The sequence below is a fragment of the Pangasianodon hypophthalmus genome, chromosome 13 (assembly GCF_027358585.1).
Source record: "Pangasianodon hypophthalmus isolate fPanHyp1 chromosome 13, fPanHyp1.pri, whole genome shotgun sequence".
Lineage (NCBI taxonomy): Eukaryota > Metazoa > Chordata > Actinopteri > Siluriformes > Pangasiidae > Pangasianodon > Pangasianodon hypophthalmus.
The window spans coordinates 19,134,548-19,147,103 of NC_069722.1; positions in this window are offsets into that span (position 1 = coordinate 19,134,548).

A 12,556-nucleotide genomic window follows, 5' to 3' on the forward strand; every position below is an offset into this window, starting at 1 on the left:
GGTTTGTCATAGCAGGGAATTGTCACTGAAGTATTTACGCAAAAATAGCTAAATAGGTAGCTAGCTTTGTACTTACGATCTACCTACGATCTATCTGCTATCTAGTTACTGTCAATCTATAAATGATTAAATATAATAAGGCATTAAGTTAGAGATTATTATTATTATTATTATTATTATTATTGTTATTCCAGTAGCTAAACCCTAGCTCAACACTGCAACTTTTGGATTGGAGCTGTGGAGAATCTTGAATGCTCCTGGCCATTGTAGAAGTAATTTCCTCGACATGTCTCACCCGTAAGTCCAATTTCAAAAGAAAATACGTACAGTATATCAAAATCTCAACCATAAAGCTGTTTCACTGGTACCTTAAAGGCTTGTTCAAATTTGGTACTAGTCATGGTATTTAAAATGTTTCCATTAGAGATCCTTTGAAATTTATAACTTGATTGATCCTAATTAGCTAAATGTTTGCATGTGTAAAAACATGTGAAAACTTGATCATGCCTGCAAAGAAAGCGCAAACTGGTTCACTAACAGGCTTCACAGATGATTGTGTCTTTCACCTGAGCAAACTATGTTGCAAATGTGCAATTTGGGGCGTTTTTCCTAAAGGTGTGGAACACAGGGCTGCGTCATTGCAAATGTGCATGGGGCTGTGCATGTGCAAATTAGGACATCTGAAGAGCACGTATTAAATTTGCAGCAGACAGCTGAAGACCAAATTACACCGTTTACGTTCACACCTCAAATGCCAGCAGCATTCAGACAAAGCCTGTGAAAAAGTTTTTCGTTCACATTTACCTCACTGACATAAAACACAATTTAAACACATATCTACACTCTTTTATTGATTTATTCATATCATATTTTGAACAACCTTTCTAATAATCTCACTGCCTTTAGTTGGGACTATACTTGAGATTTCATGTTCAGTTTATGGCTATTGAAAACAATTAAACCTCATCTATTACCCAGCTAAATACTGTTTTCTCACTCTGTTTGCACATGATTATTAATTAATGATTAATTAATGCAATTATTCTTTGTAAACTACCTGAAGCACAGCCACTTTTTGTACACTCCCATTTCATAAATTAGCATGCGTCCTTAATAGTTAACTAAGGCCTCAATTTGTGCTTTCTGAAATAGAATTTTAAAATACACTTACATTAAGTGTGCAATATTCAGATTCAGTTCACAAATGAAATTGATAGCGAGTAGGGAAGGTACGGTATGGTTGATCTTTTGAGAAACCTATAATGAAAACATTAGGAGCCAAAGCTTTGATTTGTTCTTGCCTGCCAAATTAATTCGTCCTTTAAAAGAGTCATTTAAAAAAGAATAAATTGTTCACTAATCCTCAGTCACTGTCGTGTTTCCTGTGCAACCACATGAGCTCCCAAAACCACAGACTAAAATGGCAGCCATAAATCCGAGCCCCAAGGATCCATTTTCGCCTTGGGCACTTGAGGGAAACCCAACGCTGCTCTCCCGAGGATGGTTTCCTCGTTCTGAAAATATTTATATGTATAAGAACGTGTTGGGAAAATGGTTGAATCAGCACGGGTCCGTTTACATCCTGATGGCACATCGCTTGTAGAGGAAGGAAATAAACATAGAAGCAACGAGACAATGTCATCCAAACACGCAATGACTGGCTCCATCCTAAACCACATACTACTGTTTTGGCAGGAAGCGTCTTAAAAAACAGTTTGGTTTTTGGTTTGAATAAAGTGCAGCTTCCTGAAAAAAATGGCTGACTCAAAGATGGGAAATGTAACAGCAAAAGATAATAAAAGTTTTTGAGAAAAAGTGGAGTGGAGGTTGATTTCCCACTTGTTGGACAACCACTTGTTGGAGAACAGTCAGTCACTCCCAACTATGTAAGAGGACAGCCTTCAGTTCACCAGCAATCCATCACCTCCTATTAGCGAGAGGCGCAGGATGAGGGTATATTGCACCACTACAGAGCCAGCATTGATTTCCTTAAACAGTCAGAAGCTGTGAAGAAAATATATAGCAGATGGCAGTGTTTCACATGGCCTTGGAAGGGCTTATTAGAGTGTTGTATTGAAAAAAATCTACAGGTTCAATTCATAGTAGTGTTTGACATGTACTTGAACTAGCACGTGTCCTTATATACAGTCGATACAGCTGAATAGCCTTAGAACAAAATTTAGCGTGTTAGGTTTTATAGCTGTTCTTTCATGAGCACAAAAATGTATCACTATTAATAAAAATGGTCAGTGTATGTTTTAGTAATATCACACAAGCAAGAGTGTGGTTATACTGAATATTTCAGTCAGCAGTCAGTATATGTCAGTATTGTACTGCATAATTATGAGTGTGATATTGCTTTTAATACAACAGCTCTATAAACAAGAAATTAATTGAGGAAGTGACATTTCGGACACAATATGGCCAAATGTTCTGTTTATTTTTGTTCCGCTAGAGGAAATAAATCCCGAAGAAGCCACACTCACTTTATAGCCCGTCGGCTAGCTGGCTAGCTAGCTCACAATGATTTGTACATTCCGGTTAAAGGTACTTCTGGTAAAATTGGCATCCTTTGTTCCTTTTCATCTTCATCTGACAAGCCAAAAGTTATATTCCTGAAAAGTATCGCTTGCCATGTCTGCTGATGATATCGCTAACTCTACTGTAGTAATGGTTTCGAAAAAGGAAGTGGAATTTTACGTGGTGAACACACAGTGAAACGTCCCAGCGCTGTTATAGGAAACATAGGCACCCTTGAGACCAGTCAAATTATTGGACTGGAACTAACTGTTGTATAATAAGATATTAACAATGAAAAATAAAATGATGAAAAGTTTGTACCTTTCTTTCTGAATGTGATATACTGTATGAAGTCTTTAATATCTTGTATGACATGTTATCCCTGTGTCCGCATGGGGTTCCTCTGGGTTCTCTGGTTTCCACCCTGTCAGTAGGTGAACTGGCCACACTAAATTGCTCTTCAGTGTGAATGTGTGTGTACATTGTTCCCTGTGATGGATTAGTGTGAATTCTTCTGCCTTGCACCCAGTGTTTCCGGGCTAGGCTCTGGATCCATCCCGAACATGACCGTGTTAAAGTGGTTAATGAAGATGAATGAATGAATGAATGAATTTGTATGCTGACTCTTAACTGCCTCGAAACCTCTTTCATAACCTCTAGCTGCCATGTGGACAGGCATTCCTATGAGGACTATGCTAACTAGCATCACACCACAACACTGTTGAATTCTTGATTCTGATTGGTTAGAAGGTGGTCATTAATTTTTTAACTGCAGCTCTGACAGTAGCGCTGGCTTTAATTCAAATCACAGGTTTATATTAATGCATTCATTGTAATTCTTGTGTAACAACTTACACAGGGACTCCATATTATCTAATTCTAGTAATAAATAGATTTTTTAAAAATGCATTGTTCTTTAAGAAAGAAAAATCTACAGTGATTTATATGATGAAGTTTTGTGTAAGAAGACATTTATTTAATGTTTACTGTATGGAGGTTTTCCGCCCTGGGAAAGTCTTCAGCACAGAGGACTTTGTGTTTTCGGTTTCTTGTTGACATGACGAGCTGCAATTCTTTTGTCTTATTTACTCCAAGAAAGAGAAAAAAAAGAGAGGCTTTTGAAGGAACAACAGTTTACACCTGCTATGGCATAAGTGATCACAGGAACTAGCTTGATTCAAGAACAATTACATGTATAATAAATGTAATTATAAACATAAAAGAATGCGCTGTTCATGAATAAATTGAAAATAAAAATTGTAAATGTTGGCAAATTGTTGTGGTATAATAGGAATAAAACACTTTTGCATTACACCACCCTGTTGTTGATTATTTTCCTATAACACCATGCCCTGGAAATATTTGAACAAAGATCAAGAGACATCCATGTCTCTTGAAGACTTTTCAGGTGGTGTGCATTGTCCAAGCCTGCTTAAACGAAGAGGAGGATAAATAAGGGAAAAGCAAAAGAGTGAAATTCCCCACTTTTCAAACTTCATGTGGCCCACATACAATAGAAATAGAGAGTAGGAGTCAGTGAGGGCTCTCTCTCTCTGTTTCTCTCTCTCTCTGTTTTCTGTCTCTCTGGCCAGCCTGTCTATGTCTCTGTTTTATATTGCATATTGTATATTACTGAAAGCTGATGGAATCGTGCTGGAGAAAGATCATTTGGTATTAGTTTTGGATAAGCGCTAATATAAAAAAAGACTGAATGACTTCCTCTTGGGATCCTGAGAACAACAAATGGACAAACCACACAATCATTAGGTTTTATGGAGAGTCCTTGTTCATATTCCAAGATTTCCTCATGTCTGGAAATACTCTGCTTTCTGGCACTTGGCCTATTCACTCTCTCTCTCTCTCACACACACACACACACACACACACACACTATCCACAACGATCAGACTCGTGAGATAGGTTTCCATCCAAATGTGTCTCAAATGTTAAGTAAATCTCTGAAAAGTCTATAAATATGAAGGGTTGTGTTTCCAGCTCCTGTTCTGCTGAATATTCTGAATAAAGAGGAATACAACGAGGACATCATTACAGTCATACAAGCTGTGTCTCAAAATTCACATACACACATGTGACCTAACACTTAAAATTTAAAAGATGAGCATTTTAACATAGGCTTAGCTGAATGTTTTCCAAATCTAGATTTTTTCTAAACAGTTGAATGAGTGAATGATGACAAGATAATCAACATCAACGTGAATGATAAAATACAAAAATGAAATTACTGTAAAGTTGTACAGGCTGCACGTTTTTGGGCCACTTTCAAAAATCCCTCTATTGTCAAAAATGATTTGATTGCACACAGCAGAATTGAACATTAATAGTGCTGAGTATCTAGTTACCTTATGACCAGGTTTTAATAATTCAGAGTTTTGCAAACACTAAATCATAAATAATACCTTGTTGAAAGATTTTAGCTAATCAGTGACCGAAGCCGTAGCGATGAGTGGCTATAATAATTTTATTATATCTGTGTATAACTGTAACACCAGCACTTCTCCGACCCATACACTTTCCCCCAGCACCAGGAGTCATGTGCATGCATGATAGTTCCCTCACTTACTGCCACGCCCTCAACCATGCGTCCAGCTAAACCTATTTTCCGACAGCGTACACAGCAGAAGTTTTTGCCAGCGTCTTAAAATAGCATCTTTAGCGCACAGGGGGTCAGGTGGTTTTGAAATCCATGACAAATGTCTCGGGTGTTTACAGTTCAAGCAGCGTGGGGGTGGGGAGAGATTACAAGAGCGATTTCACACAATCAGACAATGAAAGAGAGAAAGAGAGAGAGAGAGAGAGAGAAAGAGCCATGCGCTGAAGAGCTGGAAAACACCTGCGCACTTCTGATTAGGAGACACCACAAGTGCTCTTATGGTCCGTGAGCTCTTACTGAGGGAGAGAGGTAGAGGGGAAAAGACGGATGACCCAGGCAATCAGGGTTTATGACATTATCAGGATATTGTCATCCATGTTTACCTTTAGCTGTACATATTGGATGAAATTTTAAGCATTAAAAAAACATGGCTGTATCTATTTCAGAATATCCATCCATCCATTTTCCATACCACTTTTTTCCTACACAAGGTCACAGGGGAGCCTGGAGCCTATCCCAGGGAACTCAGGGCACAAGGCAAGGGACACCCTGGACATGGTGCCAACCCATTGCAGAGCACAATCACACACACTACAGACAATTTGGAAATGCCAATCAGTCTACAACACATGTCTTTGGACTGAGGGAGGAAACCCCCAAATCACTGGGAGAACATGCAAACCACACACACACACACACACACACACACACAGCATTTGAACCCACAGCCCAAGAGGTGTGAGGCAAACATGCTAACCACTAAGCCACCGTGTTTCAGAATATACAACATATATTTTCTTCTAGCATTTCTTCTCAGCTCAGATACACAGCTAGGCTAAACAGTTAGCTCTTATAGTGAAGAGTGAGCTGACTAACTTAGTTAGCAAATTAATACTAGACAGCAATTTATGTTTCATATACTGTATAAAGACTATAGTAAGCTAGCTACCAATCACACATGCTGCCTGTCTGGTAGTGTTATGTCAGCTAGCTAAACAGCTGAAGAGCTAAACTGACTGAAACCTAGCTAGCTGGGTGATCCCATGACTTCTAAGTTGATCCTGCAAGAATAGAGTATCAACTTTTCACTATGTATTCATGAAAACACAATCTGCAACTAGTGCCACACATACACTTGACCACTTGACCAAATCCTGCTAAATTCTGCTAAATAAAGCTGCAGGGATGTAGTATGATTAATTCCTTGATTATTGCAGAACAGGAATGTCATTGCTCATGTTAACATGTGATGTATTGCACTGCTGTAGTGAGCTTAAATGACGCATCACATCTGTCATGCATGGAGTTGTGTTGGAAAAATATAATTTTTTAAACTGATAAAAAAAAATTGTTCTTTTTTATTGGACTCAGACTTCTGGAGTCTATGAAGTATGAGGTGTGTGTGAACCATGGTGAACTTCTCCACGTGTTTTCACGGTCTTTAAGAGAATTTGCTGTAATCTCAGTGCGCCATGTCAGCATTTTTCTTATCCACTGCTCCCTATGGAGTTGCCTATCCTACTGATATCCTCCATCACTGAGTTACACACCGGATTATCATGTCTTCTGAGGACATAAATAATGAGAGTTCAAATGAATTCTGGAACAAACACACACAGCCACTGAGTCATCATGAATAATGTGTCCTCTGTGGTTTCTGGCACTGTATGACACAGATATCTATAAAAGATGGGCAAAGGACATCCCAGAGCTGAAAATGCGTAATCTAAATTAATGACATTTCATTCATTCATTCATTCATCTCCAGTAAGTTAGGGTCATGGTGGATCTGGCGGCCTGGGAAAACCCTTTGTACTTTGACATTTTGTACTTTTTGTACTCATTTTGTACTCTGGCTTTCCTGAACTGACATGTTTCCCATTTGAATGATTCTCAATCAGACGTAAAGTTCTAGCATTTTAAAAGTCTGCTTTCCCTAAAAACTGAAAAGGGAGAAAATTGAATTTAGATTCATTCCATTTCCACTGAAAGACACCAGCACATTGACTGTCTAAAAGCAACTATTTATTAATTTCACCGGCATTTAATGTAATATGCAATAAATAGGATACTATGGCACTTGATCAAAGATTAATTAAGTGCATTTTAATAGCAAGGTTTTAGATCTTTAGGCGGACTAGCTATTTGGACATCCTTACCCAATGTTACTTTTTTTACGCCGGATTCAGCGTTGAACTCTGCATCCCATAACACCGCACGGCCTACTAACATGGGCGCCAAGGACTCCAACTTCCATCACCTGACTACTGAACACAGTCACCTGGACTCAATCACACACACCCACACAATATAAAAACTCTCACATCCATTCACAAACTGCAAAGTATTCTGTAAGACAGCTTTATTAGAAACGCTCAACAATAAACCCAAATCTTCAGGCAAAATCAGAACCAATGAAGAGGCTAGGGTCATGTGATCAGCAAACAATATGAACTAGGCAAAAACTATAAACGTAGAACCAGAAACAAGAAACAAGATCATAAACCAGGTAGACTATAGCAGAGTGAAAGGCTTGGCAATGACAGCTATGAAACACAGTTTCGCAGTTGATTGATTACTGTGATCAGTAATCAGGTGATGGGAGTTGGAGTCCTTGGCGGCCATGTTAGTAGGCCCTGTGGTGTTATGGGATGTGGAGTTTAACGCCGAATCCGGCGTAGATGTAAAACCCAACATGAAATAAAAACATTCCCAATGCTGTTTTTGTGAAATATACTTGTAGTTTCTTAAAGTTGACGTGTCAAAGTATAAGCATAAAAAACTAATATAGGTCAAAACACGACTTTTCGACTTTTTGATTTTTGGCTTGTTACCCGAATTACTCACAGCAAAATCCAATGGGTTTAACCAGGCCACTAGATACACACACACACACACATACACAATTTATACCTTCAGGCAACTTGTAGATTTCATTTATATATCATCAATTTTTAACTTTATATTTAGACTTTGACATTTGTTTGTTGCTGAAATTTGAAATTTGATGAAAATTGTTGAAATTTTGTATGAAATTTGTTTAAATTTGGCATGAAATTTGTTAACTAAGTTAGCTTTGTAGCACCAGGGCAAAATGAAAGCAAGTACACAGGAAAAAAATGTTTAAAATGAATATTAAAAATGAACTGTTCAATTTGTCAAAAGAGTACCTATCTCTCTTCCTTTCCATTTTTCTGATTGTCTGTTCTTCTCTCTCTTTCTCTGATTCTCTTCCTGCCTTCCCTTTTATCTTTTGCAATTCTTTCACTTACAATCGATCCCAGGCAGCCGTCTTTAGGTGGACCAGAGATAAGTTCCTGACGACCGGTACGCAACTCTCGGCGCAAAAACAGTCTCAGACACACACAAAAAAGCGCAGGTTTGAAAACACTTATAATCTGCTGACAAATATTAATATATATAACACATTCATAATCCTATATATTCATATTTAGAGCTGATATCTGGAACATTAATAGCAGTGCTTATGAATAACAGGAATCATTAAATTGCCTGGACTTAGTATAAATGAATGAATGAATGAATGAATGAATAGGTATTAATTAAAAAACATCCAGTGAGTGGCAGTTCTGGGGGTGTTAATGACTTTGATCTGACAGGAAGGCTACAAGAACTCAAATAACAACTCTTTACAGCTGTGATAAGCAGAAAAGCATCTCAGAATGCACAACATGGCGAACCTTTTCAACGCATTAGAAAGCAAAACACTGCCTGCTCTTTTTCCGATCTTCCAACTGTAGCCTCACAATCCTGTTCTTGGCTGACAGGAGTGGAACCTGATGTGGTCTTGTACTGTTGTAGCCCATCCACCTCGAGGTTTAACATGTTGTGTGTTCTGAAATGCTTTTCTCCTCACTATGGTTGTAAAGAGTGCTTATTTGAGTTACCATAGGCTTCCTGAACCAGTTTGGCTATTCTCTTCAAAACCGCTCTCATCGACGAGGTGTTTCCGCCTGCAGCTGCTTACTGGAAGTTTTTTGTTTTTTTTGCACCATTCTGTGTAAACTCTAGAGACTGGTGTATGTGTGTGTGTGTGTGTGTGTGTGTGTGTGTGAAAATCCCAGGAGATCAGCATTTTCTGCAATATTCAAACCAGTCTGTCTGGCACAAAAACCATGCCACAGTCAATTTTCTCCCCATTCTGATGTTTGATGTGAACATTAACTGAAGCTCTTGAACTGTATCTGCATGATTTTTTTTTTTTAAAAACATTGCACTGCTGCGCTGCTGAATAAGCAAGTGTACAGGTGTTCATAATAAAATGAACAGCACGTGTTTCTGAATGTGGAGTTAATAAATGCCCCATGTCCCCTGGGACAGGCTCCAGGTTACCCTGCAACCCTGTGTAGCATAATCGGTAAAGAGAATGGATGGATGGATGTTTTTAAATACATCTAATATGCAAAATCCTTTACACTTTTTAATGTTGATGCAATGTCCTTCTTTTTAAAGATTTTACATGCATTCCTTTGTCCTTTTTATATCTAATGTTGACCTCTGATATTAATCATAGCACAAACTTAAATTACACCATGGGCAAAACGTATAGTATGTTAGCACTCAGCAGTGTTATCATCTATAGCCTAAAACAGTTTAGTTTATAAAGTTTAGTTTATTATGCCTGTCCATGTAGAAAGAAAATTATCTCAATCTCATAAACTACCGGCTAATGTTCATCTGCAGTCTTTGAGCACGTAAACAAAAATAATAAGTGCAACATAATGCCATAAAATCACAATCACTTTTTTTTATATATACACTAATGCTAGTGTGTATTCTTAGAATGACTTCAGAGTGTGTGTGTGTGTGTGTGTGTGTGTGTGTGAAATACAAGTGCAGGAAGGCCTGATGTTCCTGTGTGGGTGTTGTGGAGCTCCAACACATGCCAGCAATTGTTCTCACAACTGCATCTTTATTGTTAATGTCAACGAAAGAACAATAAGACAGATGTAACACTGAACAAGCCTCAGCTGCACCCCACACCTGTTAGGGCTTTTAAAGCATAAAGTAAAATTTATATAGCGTCCTTTAGTGGCTATGTATATAGGCTTTGTGTCTGCACAGACAGTAACAAGAGCTCAGGATTGAACCCTTGACTACAATTAATTTGAACTGTAATCTATAATTACTATAATATACCATAGATTGATTGATAGATAAACATAGACATAATATACCATACATAGTTAGATAGCTAGCTTTCTTGTCGGCTAAAAACTTCGATAAACTCGGAGTACACTAGCTATGTACTCTCATAGTGAAAAATAAACTGCACCAAACTGCACCAAAAAAAGACCATTCAAGTTTTGCAAACATCTGTCTTTTTCAACAACACTAACAACATTGTGCTATCTAAAGTTATAATAAATAGAGGTTTTCTCATCGTCACGCAAACCAAAAATAAGTTTGCACAACATCTAACCTGGAACTTGACTCCTCCTTGGTGCATGAAAAGTAGCCTTGTGAGATGCTTTTCCAGGCTCCGAGAAAGCTGATATTTGTGTGTTCGTAAATGCTAGCAGCTGTGGAAGCAGAGCATTTCAAATGTACAATATAAATCACATACCATCAAAACATAAACATCCAAACTATATAAAAATGTCGAAAGTACACAATACTTCATGAGATACATGACGAACCTTTAGCTATAGTGTATAATGTTAGGAGGCAAGAAGTTTCTGTACCTTGCTGGATAGCTAATAAGCAGTACCTTAGCTGTGTGTGTGTGTGTGTGTGTGTGTGTGGTTTTTTCAGAAAGTCCAATGCCATTTTAATATTGTAAACCACGATAAAAGTTAGGCAATTATTATTATTTGGAATTTTCATATTAGGACATGTTCTGTGCAGTGAAGCGAACTTCTGTGCAGTGAAGCGAACTTTGCACTGTATCTGACTCCAGACACTTGATCTGCTTCTCCAGTTTCCATCTGACTGTTGGCTCAGGGGTCTTTAGGACATGATTTATTGAGACATCATATTTAGAAATAGTTCTTCACCATCTCACCATCACCTCATAAAATGCTCTTACAGAATCTGTAAAAATGGATGCAAGTGGTCATGATGGAGAGGTTTTCAGCTGTATGTTATAAATGACACCGTCACAAAACATAAACAGCATGTATGGATTACTGGCGTTGCATGTTCTCCTTGTATTCTTTTTTCCTTCCACTTTCCAAAAACATGCCAGTAGGTGGATTTGCTGTACTGTAAATAGCCCCTAGGTACACTATCTGGCCAAAAGTATGTGGACACTTGATCATCACATCCATATGTGGGCCTTCTCCAAAGTTGGAAGCACACACTTGTAAAGAATGTCTTTGTGTGCTGTAATGTACATAAGATTTCCTTTCACTGGGACTAAGTGGCCCCAACCTGTTCCACCATGACAAAGAACCAGTGCACAATGCGAGCTCCATTAAGACATGGTTTGCCAAGTTTGGTGTGGAAGAACTTGACTGGTCTGCACAGATCCCTGACCTCAACCCCACTGAACACCATACGCCAGGCCTTCTCCCTTGACATTAGTGCCTGACCTCACTAAACCTCTTGTGGCTGAACGGGCACAAATCCCTACAGCCACGTTCCAAAAACAGGTGGAAAGCCTTCCCTGAAGAGTGGAGGCTGTTATAGCACCAAAGGAGGGACCAACTCTATATTAATGCCCATGGTTTTGGAATGGGATATTCAAGAAGCACATAGGGGTGTGATGGTCAGCTGTCCACATACTTATGGCCAAATAGTGTATGAATGGGCATCCAAATATGTGTGTGTGTGTGTGTGTGTGTGTGTGTGTGTGTAATGTCCTGCGATGGGCTTTCATCCCAAACAGAGTCTATTCCTGCATTATGCTCAGTCATCCTGAGATAAACTTTACTGCAACCCCAACCTGGATAAAGCATTAGTGAAGATGAATGAATTAATAAAATCTGATACAAAAATGTAGAGTGTGGCACAGTGCTGCAGTAGGTTGCTTTGCTACCTCCCAACTCCAGGGTCCCTGGTTCAATCCTGAGCCTAAGGTTACTGTCCAAATATGTGCAGGTAGTGTATGAATGTGAGTGTATACAGTAAGTGTGTGAATGTGTATGAATGAGTGTGTGTAGTCCCCTGCGATGGACTGGCATCCCATCCAGGGTGTATTCCCAGGGTGTGTTCCAGGGATAGGCTCTGGATTCAGTGTGACCCTGACCAGAATAAAGTGGTTACTGAAGATAAATAAACAAAAGAACAAAAATGTAGAATTTACAGAATATGCCACCAGACACAGGACAAAGTTAGCTTGTAATGAACTGCAATGTAATCCTGATAACTACTTTGCTAATGTTAGTCAGCTTGCTCATTGCTACAATAATTATCTTTATTTAAAAAGCCTTGTGCAGTCATTTATAAAATACAGTAAACTTC